A 10112-nucleotide genomic window follows, 5' to 3' on the forward strand; every position below is an offset into this window, starting at 1 on the left:
TTTATTCATTAGGTGATGGAGAGTCAGTTTGCAACATTTATAAATATGCTGACTATAAGTAGTGTGTGTGTGTGTGTGTGTGTGTGTGTGTGTGTGCATTCACTTCTTTAGACTTAACCCTAGGAATACAACGTTGGGTCTGTAATCTATGTTTTCAACTTTCAAAGTTCACTGTTGCAAATCCTTGTGTAAGGAAACCACTACATTCTTAAAAAAATTTAATTAAAACAGATTGTCTTGCCGGGCGTTGGTGGCGCACGCCTTTAATCCCAGCACTTGGGAGGCAGAGCCAGGCGGATCTCTGTGAGTTCGAGGCCAGCCTGGGCTACCAAGTGAGCTCCAGGAAAGGCGCAAAGCTACACAGAGAAACCCTGTCTCGAAAAACCAAAAAAAAAAAAAAAAAAAAAAAAAAAAACCAGATTGTTTTATGTTTCGATTCCAAACACCAGTGCATGAACGTATGCTAAACTTCTGGCATAAGCTAAAAGCCCCCTTTTCATCCTCAACACATTTTCACACCGCAACAGGCCCCAAACACAAAGCAGGAGAGAGCTGCTGTGAGCTGGAGACTTGGTCTGACGTCCAGCAGCCACGACCGGGACCCTAATACTTCCTTTCTCCTTTTAAGTTGGACAAACGTCACGTCACAGGAAACAAATCTGCTTGCTCCATAACACTTCTGAGGACCCCTAAGTTGCAGATACCAACTGAGGAATATCCAACTTTGGTCTCTGCAGTTGGCCTCTGCAGTGGGTCTCTGCAGTGGGTCTCCTCTTGCAGCAGTGTGGTTTCTTTATTAGTCACTAAGTTTTTTCTTTTCTTTTGTTTTGTTTTTGGTTCATGTTGCTGCTTCATGCTTTCCATCCACAACAAATGGCAAAAATAAAGGAATTTCCATTGGAAATACACACCCTCCATCCTTATGGACTCTAAAAATGTGAACTTGGGAACCAGGGGGCTGCACTCTCCTGTTTCTCCAAGGAAAGGGAGACCTAATGGTTTTCAGGAATGCAGGGTAGTCCCCGTGGCTCAGGTCACAGTGCTCACCCCAAACCCTTGCAGGCAGCTGCTCAAGGGGCATGAAGCTGTGGCTCACCACATAGAGGATGCGTTTCCTACAGAGAACAGGCCTCAAGCTAGGACGCAATGGTGCTGTCCTGCTGTTAGCCTTGGATCTCCCTGGGCAGTTCTGCAGATGAAGCGGGATCCCCTTCAGCATGGATGTACCATTACATTGAGAGTGTGCACAGCTCATGAAGTCACCGGCATGGGGGAGTCCTTCAGTTCTTGAACTCAGCTCCTCAGGGGCCAGGTCATGCTTGTAAGGGAGACCACTAAGCCAGAGATGTCAAGCCTGGGGTAAGTGGATAGGAGAAGGGTCTGGGCATGAAATGGGCCTTGCCCAGGCAGGAGCATCTTTCACTTGACGTGTTTGTGTCCTGCGTGGACACAGAGGGCTCTAAACTCCCGGCTTAGTGTGATGGACCCTGACCATTGAAGACCTGAGGCGTTGTTCACCTTGAACATTTGAAATTTTAAAATGTTTTCACTTTTAAAAAATGAGCATCCCGTGACAACAAGTAACAGGGGCTCATTAAGTGGCAAAGCCTCGGACTTCCGCAAGATTAAAGCAGTTTTCCAGGACACAGGACACCCTGCGCCCTCTGCCGGACAGAAGGCACCCATCCAAGTTTGCAGAATTTCAGCTACAGTACTCACAGTGGCCGCTAGAGGGAACCGTGGTCTTCAGTCTCTCAAAGTGAAGGGAATATTGTTAAGTGTTGATTATCCAATAGGCCAAATTAAAAAAAAGACGTAAATACCCATGCATTAAAAGGAATTGCGCGATCGTTATGTAACTTACTAGAAATTGCACACATTACCGTTAAGTCAGTGGGTACAAGCCAGGCGTGGTGGGACATGACTTTAATCTCAGCATTCTGGAGGCAGAGGCAGGTGGATTTCTCTGAGTTGAAAACCAGCCTGTTACACATAGCTAGTTTTAGCCAGATATGTAGTGGGACCCTGTCTCAAAGGGGAAAAAAAGCAGTTTAGTTACAGTCATGTCCACTTTTAAAAGGTTAGATTCTGAACAACATACTTGAATCTTCTAGCATTATTCCCATCCATTTCCACTTTGGAGGTCTTTATTTTACCACACAAAGTGCATTTTCGTCTAAAAACCTTTTCCTTTTCTTCAGTCTTCCCTTATCAAAAATATCTATCTCATACTATAACATTTATATCACTCTCTTTTTTTGCAAATAGTATCTATCATTATTACTGTTGTTGAATTACTTAGAAATATTTTAATAAGATAATTTTTGAGTTTTTTTTCCAGAGCTGAGGATCGAACTAGGCAAGCGCTCTACCACTGAGCTAAATCTCCAACCCTGATAATTTTTGAATGAAAACCCAAGAGGCTGTACCCAAAACAAGGAAATGGCACATGGCATCTTAAACAGAGGCACAAACTACATTAACAGTCTTGCATTTTCTTAACCAATTTAAATTAATTATTTGCTGAAGTTATAAGTCATTATAACAGGCACTTCAAAAAGAATTTTTGTTCAGCCAGATGTGTTAGTTCCAGCACCTGGGAGGCAAAGGCAGGTGGATCTCTGTGAGTTCAAGGCCAACTTGATCTACATAGTGAGTTTCAGGAAAGCTGGAGCTACATAGTGAGACCCTGTCTAAAACAAAAACAAAAAATTAAGACAGAATTTTTCTGTGTAGCCCTGGCTGTCCTGAAACTCACTCTGTAGACCAGGCTGGCCTCGAACCCAGAGATCCATCTGCCTCCACCAGGATTAAAAGGGACTAGCTTTTATTTTGGTTTATGAGTTGCCCACAGCAGGATACTTTATTATATACTTGTGCTTTATTACGTTTATTCTTATTTACCTGTATGTTAATCATTTAACAGGTTTTATATCTAAATCTTTCTTCAGAACTAAAAACAGACGAGTGATTGTCCCAAGTATATTACTAATGACATCACACTGTAAGATCATCTATAAGCCTTCGGATGTCTTTGCAAACCTTTGAGTGGTTTTTAAAGTGATCTTTTGGATTTAAAATTATTTAAAAATGACTAGACATAGCAGGAATTTTTAAAATTCTTATAAATAAAATCAAACCTGAGCCAGGTATTGGGGTGAACTGGAAGATCAGAGAACCAGAACAAGCCACAGCTACTTCACCTGGCCGGATCATCAGCTAGTCTTGTTTCCTCAGACTGGAGGCCTCTGAGTCTTCATCCAGAATGGTTCTCAGCTGAACTACTGCTCAAAAGCCTGAATGCTTAACCAGGCCAAAATGCTTCTAGTTTCTGGTCTTCATGCCTTATATATCTTTCTGCCTTCTACCATCACTCCCTGGGATTAAATGCATGAGTCACCATGCTTGGCTGTATCCTTGAACACATGGATTTCTGCCTAGGTCTGCCCCCCAAGTGCTGGGATTAAACGCGTGTGCTACCACTGTCTATCCTCTATGTTTAATATTGTGGCTGTTCTGTCTCTGACCCCAGCTAAGTTTATTAGGGTGTACAATATTTTGGGGAACACAATACCACCACAACTAGAGGTGGCAGTGGTTAAAAAAAAATCCTTAAAATCCATAAAGTGCTTTTATTTTTATATACATTCACACATATACAAAACATATCTAAAGCACACATAAGTCGTCATTTTAGTCCTTGGAATGAAGTTAGCATCCAAGAAGAAAGCAATTTTCCTGTACAAAAATTGCTTGCTGGTATGGGCATAATCATTTGTTAAAATTAACTGATGCCCTCAAGCAGTGAGGACCATCTTGTAGAACCAGAATTGAGACAAAGATCAAGAAGATAGTGTCTTGACCAGAACAGTGTAATTCTGCATATATTTTAAAAGATATTTTTAATTAAAAAATTCATGTTAATTTCCCTGAAGAAAGTGCTAGGACCTTTAGCCCTCTGCTTGGCGATGCTAACACTGTTTGGATACATGCTCCCGCCCTTCACCACTCCTCTGTCCTGTAAATGGCATACAGCATGCAGCCAGGCTTAGCCTGCAGAAGTGCTTGGAGTTGGGACTTTTTCCCTTACAATCTTCATTTTGCTATGACTGGAAAGGATTCTAAGCCGGTTCGATGGCTTCATTTTACAAGAGCGTTTATGTACAAGTCAGTTTGATACTGAGTACACGATACAAAAGCATAAACACATGGAGACAATGCACACACATATATAATCACATGCAAGGTAGGTTTTAGACACCAAGACTGAATGTTATTGTGTATTTGAATTATAGCTCTTGCCAACCTCACTGAGAAAAGAAAGTGACTCCAAGATCTTTAGCAAACACATATACACTTTTTTTTTATATGTAATCCAGCCTCGATCAAAGCCTTCCACTTAACAGTTTCATATTAAGAATCTTTTGAGGCCGGGTGTGGAGACGTACTCTTTTAAATCTCAGCCCTCGGGAGGCAGAGGCAGGCGGATCTTTGTGAGCTTGAGGCCAGCCTGGTCTACAGAGTGAGTCCTAGGACAGTCAGGAATATATAGAGAAACTCTGTCTCGAAAAACCAAAGGAAAAAAAATTGAAACAGAAATCATATGATTGTTATGTTACCCATGACTCATACACAAGTGAAATAGAATTATAATTAATACATATTCACTTAGAACTTGTTTAGGAGGAAATTTCTACCAAATCTATGACTATAACATCAAACTTTGTAGCTGAATGAAATCTTTATCTTATGACCCCAATGAATGTTTTTTAACAAGGAATTAATATTTTAAAGTTTTATGAAATACATAATAGGCCCAAGATATCATTTTAATAGGCCTTAAAAAGTTCAAAGTGCTCATATTTGTAAGGCAGCGTTCACCAGGCCTTTTACTAATGTTTATAAATCTGCGTATGAGCATCTTAATTGGCATGCTACAAATAAATATAATATTTTAAGCACACAATAAACATGAATGAAAAGACTGAAGTAGCCATAGTTTGCTACATATTTTTACATGAAAATGATTATTGTAGACACACATGATACAGTTACATAAAATCTAAGTGCACCAGCCGGAAGGGCAGAGGGTTTCTCTTCCCTTCTCTTTAAGGTCTGGGCATGGCTCAGCACCACCAAGGGTGATACTGTGCAGGAAGCTTGCAGAGAGCTGGCCCAAGAGTCAGGTGACGAGAAAGTGGGGAAGCAGTCATTTGTCACATGTTGCTTGTGGAGTGGTTCTCGAAATGTCTTTGGGCTTCTCTCTTGGAGGCAAGAGGCTGGCTTAGGACACTAGGGGATCAGCCATTACGATGATGCCCCCTGGAAAAGCCACACAGTATGGATGAGTCTAGGGAATTCTTCTCTTGCCAAGTGGCATTTACAAACATTTACCAAGTGGGTCTCAGGCCAGAACGACAGAAGCAAAGGAACCCAAGGGCAGATTAGCCAAGCCACAGACAAGGGACAGTCAATGCCTGAAGATGGCCCCCACCTCAAGCCCCCAGCACTGTTAGCAGGAAGGGTCCAGAAACTAGTGCCACCTTGGCAGCTTGAGGAGTTCCCCTATGCCTTAGGGACCATGACTTGGGCCACACTGGGATTCGTGGAAGATTTAGAATTAGCTAGCATAATAAAGATCTACTAGTGTAAGTTTAAGATTAGAAATAAAGTTTAGGAAGCTAGAATGTGCCTGTCAATGAGAAAAAAAAAACAAAAACAAAAACGAAAACAAAAACAGCCAGGCATGGTGATGTACGCCTTTTAGTCCAGCACTCAGAAGGCCAAAGCAGGCAGATCTACATGAGTTTGTTGCTAGCCTCATCTACATGAGTTCCAGTCCAGCCAGGGCTGCACAGTGAAACCCTGTCTCAGAAAAACAAACAAACAAACAAACAAACAAAACAAAAAAACGGTGGTGGTGAAGAGAGCATTGCCCTGGGATGTGATTTATACAGGAAATGCAAGGCCAATGCTTTAGGTATTATTTTAAAATTTTCATAATAGCTTGTGTATGAACAATGTTAAGGCTGGCAGGGGGAGCAACATGGCTCAGTGGATCAAGGCCGATGACATGAGTTCCACCCTGGGACCCTCACAAAGGTTTGCAAAGTGAGAACCAACTCCCACAAGTTGTCCTGTCCTCCTCAACAGCCACTGCCCCCCCCCAAAAAAAAAACAAGTAAATATAAAGTCATTTTGAAAGTCTTTTCCCCATTAAAATCTCGTGGGGGACTTTCATATAGTCCATGTGCCCCCATCAACACCCCCCCTCCCATCTTTCCTAGATGGTCCTTGGCATGGGAACCTGTCCAGGTTACCTGCATCCTCAGGTCAGGAACCCTGTGTCCTTGGGAGGATCTTCTCTTATGGTGTGAATCTTCCCTTCTGTTCCAGAACTGGAATCCAGCCTCCTCAGGATTGCTTGTCCTTTGCCAGGGATTGGAAGAAGGTGGGTGAAGGCTGTGTGAGTCTCCAGGCCTCCAACAGTCCCTGGCACAAGACAGAGCTCTGCATACCACGCTCAGAGCTAATCACATTCTCATGTCTCATGTTCTCCCATAGTTCTTACCACCCAGAGGACTCTGGGGCAGGAGGATAGGGATGTTCAGAGCATGGGTCCACCGAGCAAAGGCAATAACTGTTTTTACCACTTGAAGTCTGCAAACAACTCTCCCTGACACTGGGCCTCGCTCTGGCTACCACCTGCCATGTATATGCCGTGTGCTCAGGGATCAGGCCGGTCCTGCGCGGGGAAGCACTGCCACCTGGACAAGCCGTGCTCTCCAGGGGTGCTTCACAGTCCTGCTCAATAGTCCCTGACAGCCTGTGGCCAGCTGTCTGGGCCACCCCATCCCTCCGTGTGCCTCCCAAACAGATTGGGAACCAATGAACCTCAGACCTCATTCCCAGGAGCCTCACCGGCCTCATGGGCCTATTACTATTTTTGTTTAATTTTGTTTTGTTTATAGAGAGGGTCTCAAGTTGCCCAGGCTGACCTTGAACTCTTAACTATCCTTCTGCCTCAGCCACCAATGCTAGGATTACAATTATGTGCCATCTTTAAATTTGTGTGTGGGTTAGTATTGTCAACTTGGCAGGATCTAAAACCAACTGGAAGAGCGGCCTCTGAGCATGCCTGTGAGAGGCTGTCTTGATTGTGTTAATTGATGTGGGAAGGCCTGTCCACTGTGGGTGGCACTATTCCCTGGCTGGGATCCTGGACTGTATAAATGTAGAAAGGGAGCTGGGCAGCTGCGTGCACTCATCACCCTCTGTTCCTGACTGTGGATATGTGCAATCACTGCTTCAAGCTCCTGCTGCCTTGACCCCACCCCCTGAAAAGGTGGAGTATACCTTCAAGCTAGGAGTCAGAATAATTCCTTCCTCACTAAGTTGCTTTCATCAGGGTGTTTTATCACAGCAACAGAAAAGTAAGACATCCTATAATCCATTTGAGGAGACGCTGAAGCTTGCTTATCTCCCAAACACATTGTTACACACAGTGTGTCTCTACACTTTTAGCCTGATCCCTGTGGAAACCCTGTGTGGTGGAGGCAATGGTCAGCAAAGGGCAGAGGAACTCACACCAGGAAAGGAGCTGAGCTGACACACGGATTCTCCAAGTATGCCTGTGTCCATCTAGTGGCCAAAAGGAGAATTGCACAGAATTTCAACTTCACCCAAAGCTGTCCTAGGGAGAACTAAAACAGGTCTCCAGGGCTGTGGGATCCAGGCAGAGAAGGGCCTCCTGAACATTACTGATGGGGCCTTACGTAGTAGAGCCTGTCCTTGTACACCCTCACACATCACATACCATCTGAGGCTCAATTCCTAGCTTTTGTTTTAGGCTGAAGGTAATTAATTTATCCCTAGATATGGCCAGAAAATGCAAGTTTCTTTGGTGTTTGTTTTGAGACAAGGTCTCACTCTGCAACCCAGAATGATCTTCAGATCCTAATCCTCCTACCTCAGTTTCCTGGGACTGGGATAACAGGGCTGAGACACCATGCTCACCAATTAGCTCTTAGTAGCGGGTCCTCACTACCACCAGACCTGTTCATCACAGTGATGAGAGAGAGACAGCCTTCCCTGGAAGGGACGATAGACAAGAGACCGGGTACACGCCAACCTGAGCTCCACCATCTCAGGACACAGGGCTCCTCCCTCGGGTGGCACCATGTCTTAAGGTTTCTGTTGCTATGAAGAGACACCATGGGCATGGCAACTCTTATAAAGGAAAACATTTATTTGGGGTGGCTCCCTTATAGTTTCAGAGGTTCAGTCCATTATCGTCATACAGAGAGCATGGTGCCATGCAGGCAGATGTGGTGCTGGAGAAGTAGCTGAGTCCTACATCTTGCAGGCAGCAGGAAGTCAACTGAGACACTGGTGGTGTCCTGAGCCTAGGAAACCTCAAAGCCCAGCCCCACCATGGCACAGTTCCTCAACACGGCCCTACCCCTTCCAACAAAGCCACACCTGTAACAGTGCCACTCCCTATGAGATTATGGAGGCCAGTTACAGTCAGACTACCACACATCATTTTCCTCTTCTTAGCCCCCAAGTGTGGAGTTTGTGTAGCCATCTATATCCACAGAGAAGCCTCTTTGGAAAAGATGGAAACCAACCAAAAGAAGGAGACAGCTTGCTTGCCTCCACTGCAGGATCCCCTTGGGTGCCAGGCTCCAGGCTGGTGATTCCCAGATCTCTTCCCCAGGATGCCCCATTGTACAGAGGCGGGCATGAGGTTCAGCAGCACCCTCCACACACCGACCCCATCATGCATCAGAAGGGCCTTACCATGGCCTCAACTTACCTTACTGGACTCTGGGTTCCCCATTCCTCCTAGCCTCTGGCTCTGTCCCCTCATCAAGGCTTCCAGGTACCAAGGGCAGGATCTTACCCCAGTTCTCTGGGATGGGATGTTCCCAGAGAGTGAGCATGGGAACATCCCACCCTATTGATGTCTCCTCAAGAGCTTTGATGGCTCTCCAAAGCCCAGAACATTCCCAGGCTACACTTCGAGGGCCTCTGCTGTCCTTAAGACTTTGTCACGATCACCGTGGTCCTTCAGGTGGTTGGCGGGCTTTCTCTGTGCTGTCAGGTCATCCTTCCTGTCCTGGCTCAGTGAGGACAAATGGCTGGAAGATGGTGTGTGTCGTTGAGTGCGCAGAGGCCACCAGCCACTGCCCAGGAGGAGCAGCACTGAGTGAAGAGATGGCCTGGGGCTGAGGGACTGGCAACCAGAACTTGGGCAGCAGAGCTGAAACAGAAGTGACAGTGCGCATGCTGCTGGGAGAACTAGGACCTTCCCTGACCCTGCACATTGCCCAGCTGAGGGAGACAGCGGACAGCTGGAGCCCTGTCATGTCTCAGCACAGGCTCCGCCAGCCTGGAGACTCAAGCTGTGATGTACAGGATTTATGGACACACAATTAAAGGCTTTCCTCGTTTGTTTGTTTTTAGTTTTTTGAGACAGGGTTTCTCTGTGTAGCCGATGTACAGGATTTATGGACACACAGTTAAAGGCTTTCCTCGTTTGTTTGTTTTTAGTTTTTTGAGACAGGGTTTCTCTGTGTAGCCCTGGCTGTTCTGAATTTCTCTCTGTAGTCCAAGCTGGCCTCAAACTCAGAGATCTGCCTGCCTCTGCCTCAGGATTAAAGGTGTGCGCCACCACACCTGTCTATAGTTAAAGTTCTTGTATCTGATTGCCATCAGGACCACTCCAGGGTCATGGTCATGTGGAGGCCTTATCCAGATCCCCAAGGTAAACGTCACACTTTCCCTAGAGCCTGGAGTGTGACTAATTATTGTTGCAAGAAAACCAGGGCAGAGAGGCTGATAGCAGGTTTGAGAGCAGAGGATCATGGGAGAAGAGATGCAAAGGTAACATTGGAAAAGAAAGTTCTGAGACAGGATGAAAAAGGCCTATGATGGGCTGGGAGTGGGCTGGACCTCCTGAAGAGAGGCCCTCAACCCCTTATAGATGTGTCTCTGTAGAAATCACCCAAAGACAGTAACTAAGACTGAGAAGAAACCGTGCAGAATATTCTAGAATGAGAGTGTGGCTGCCATATAACGGGAATGCTGGGAGATGTCAAGAGGGGCAG

General features: G+C 45.3%; 1 long non-coding RNA gene across 1 annotated transcript; it reads right to left on the bottom strand.

Moving 5' to 3' along the window:
- Positions 1–646: 646 nt before the first annotated feature.
- On the bottom strand, positions 647–9305 carry LOC143273089 (uncharacterized). Its single transcript, XR_013050990.1, has 3 exons — positions 8819–9305; positions 6321–6429; positions 647–5322 (listed from the first exon to the last, which is right to left on the bottom strand). It is a non-coding gene; the product is annotated as an uncharacterized LOC143273089 (long non-coding RNA).
- Positions 9306–10112: the final 807 nt, after the last annotated feature.

Source organism: Peromyscus maniculatus, chromosome 4, assembly GCF_049852395.1.
Source record: "Peromyscus maniculatus bairdii isolate BWxNUB_F1_BW_parent chromosome 4, HU_Pman_BW_mat_3.1, whole genome shotgun sequence".
In the NCBI taxonomy this organism is placed as follows: Eukaryota; Metazoa; Chordata; class Mammalia; order Rodentia; family Cricetidae; genus Peromyscus; species Peromyscus maniculatus.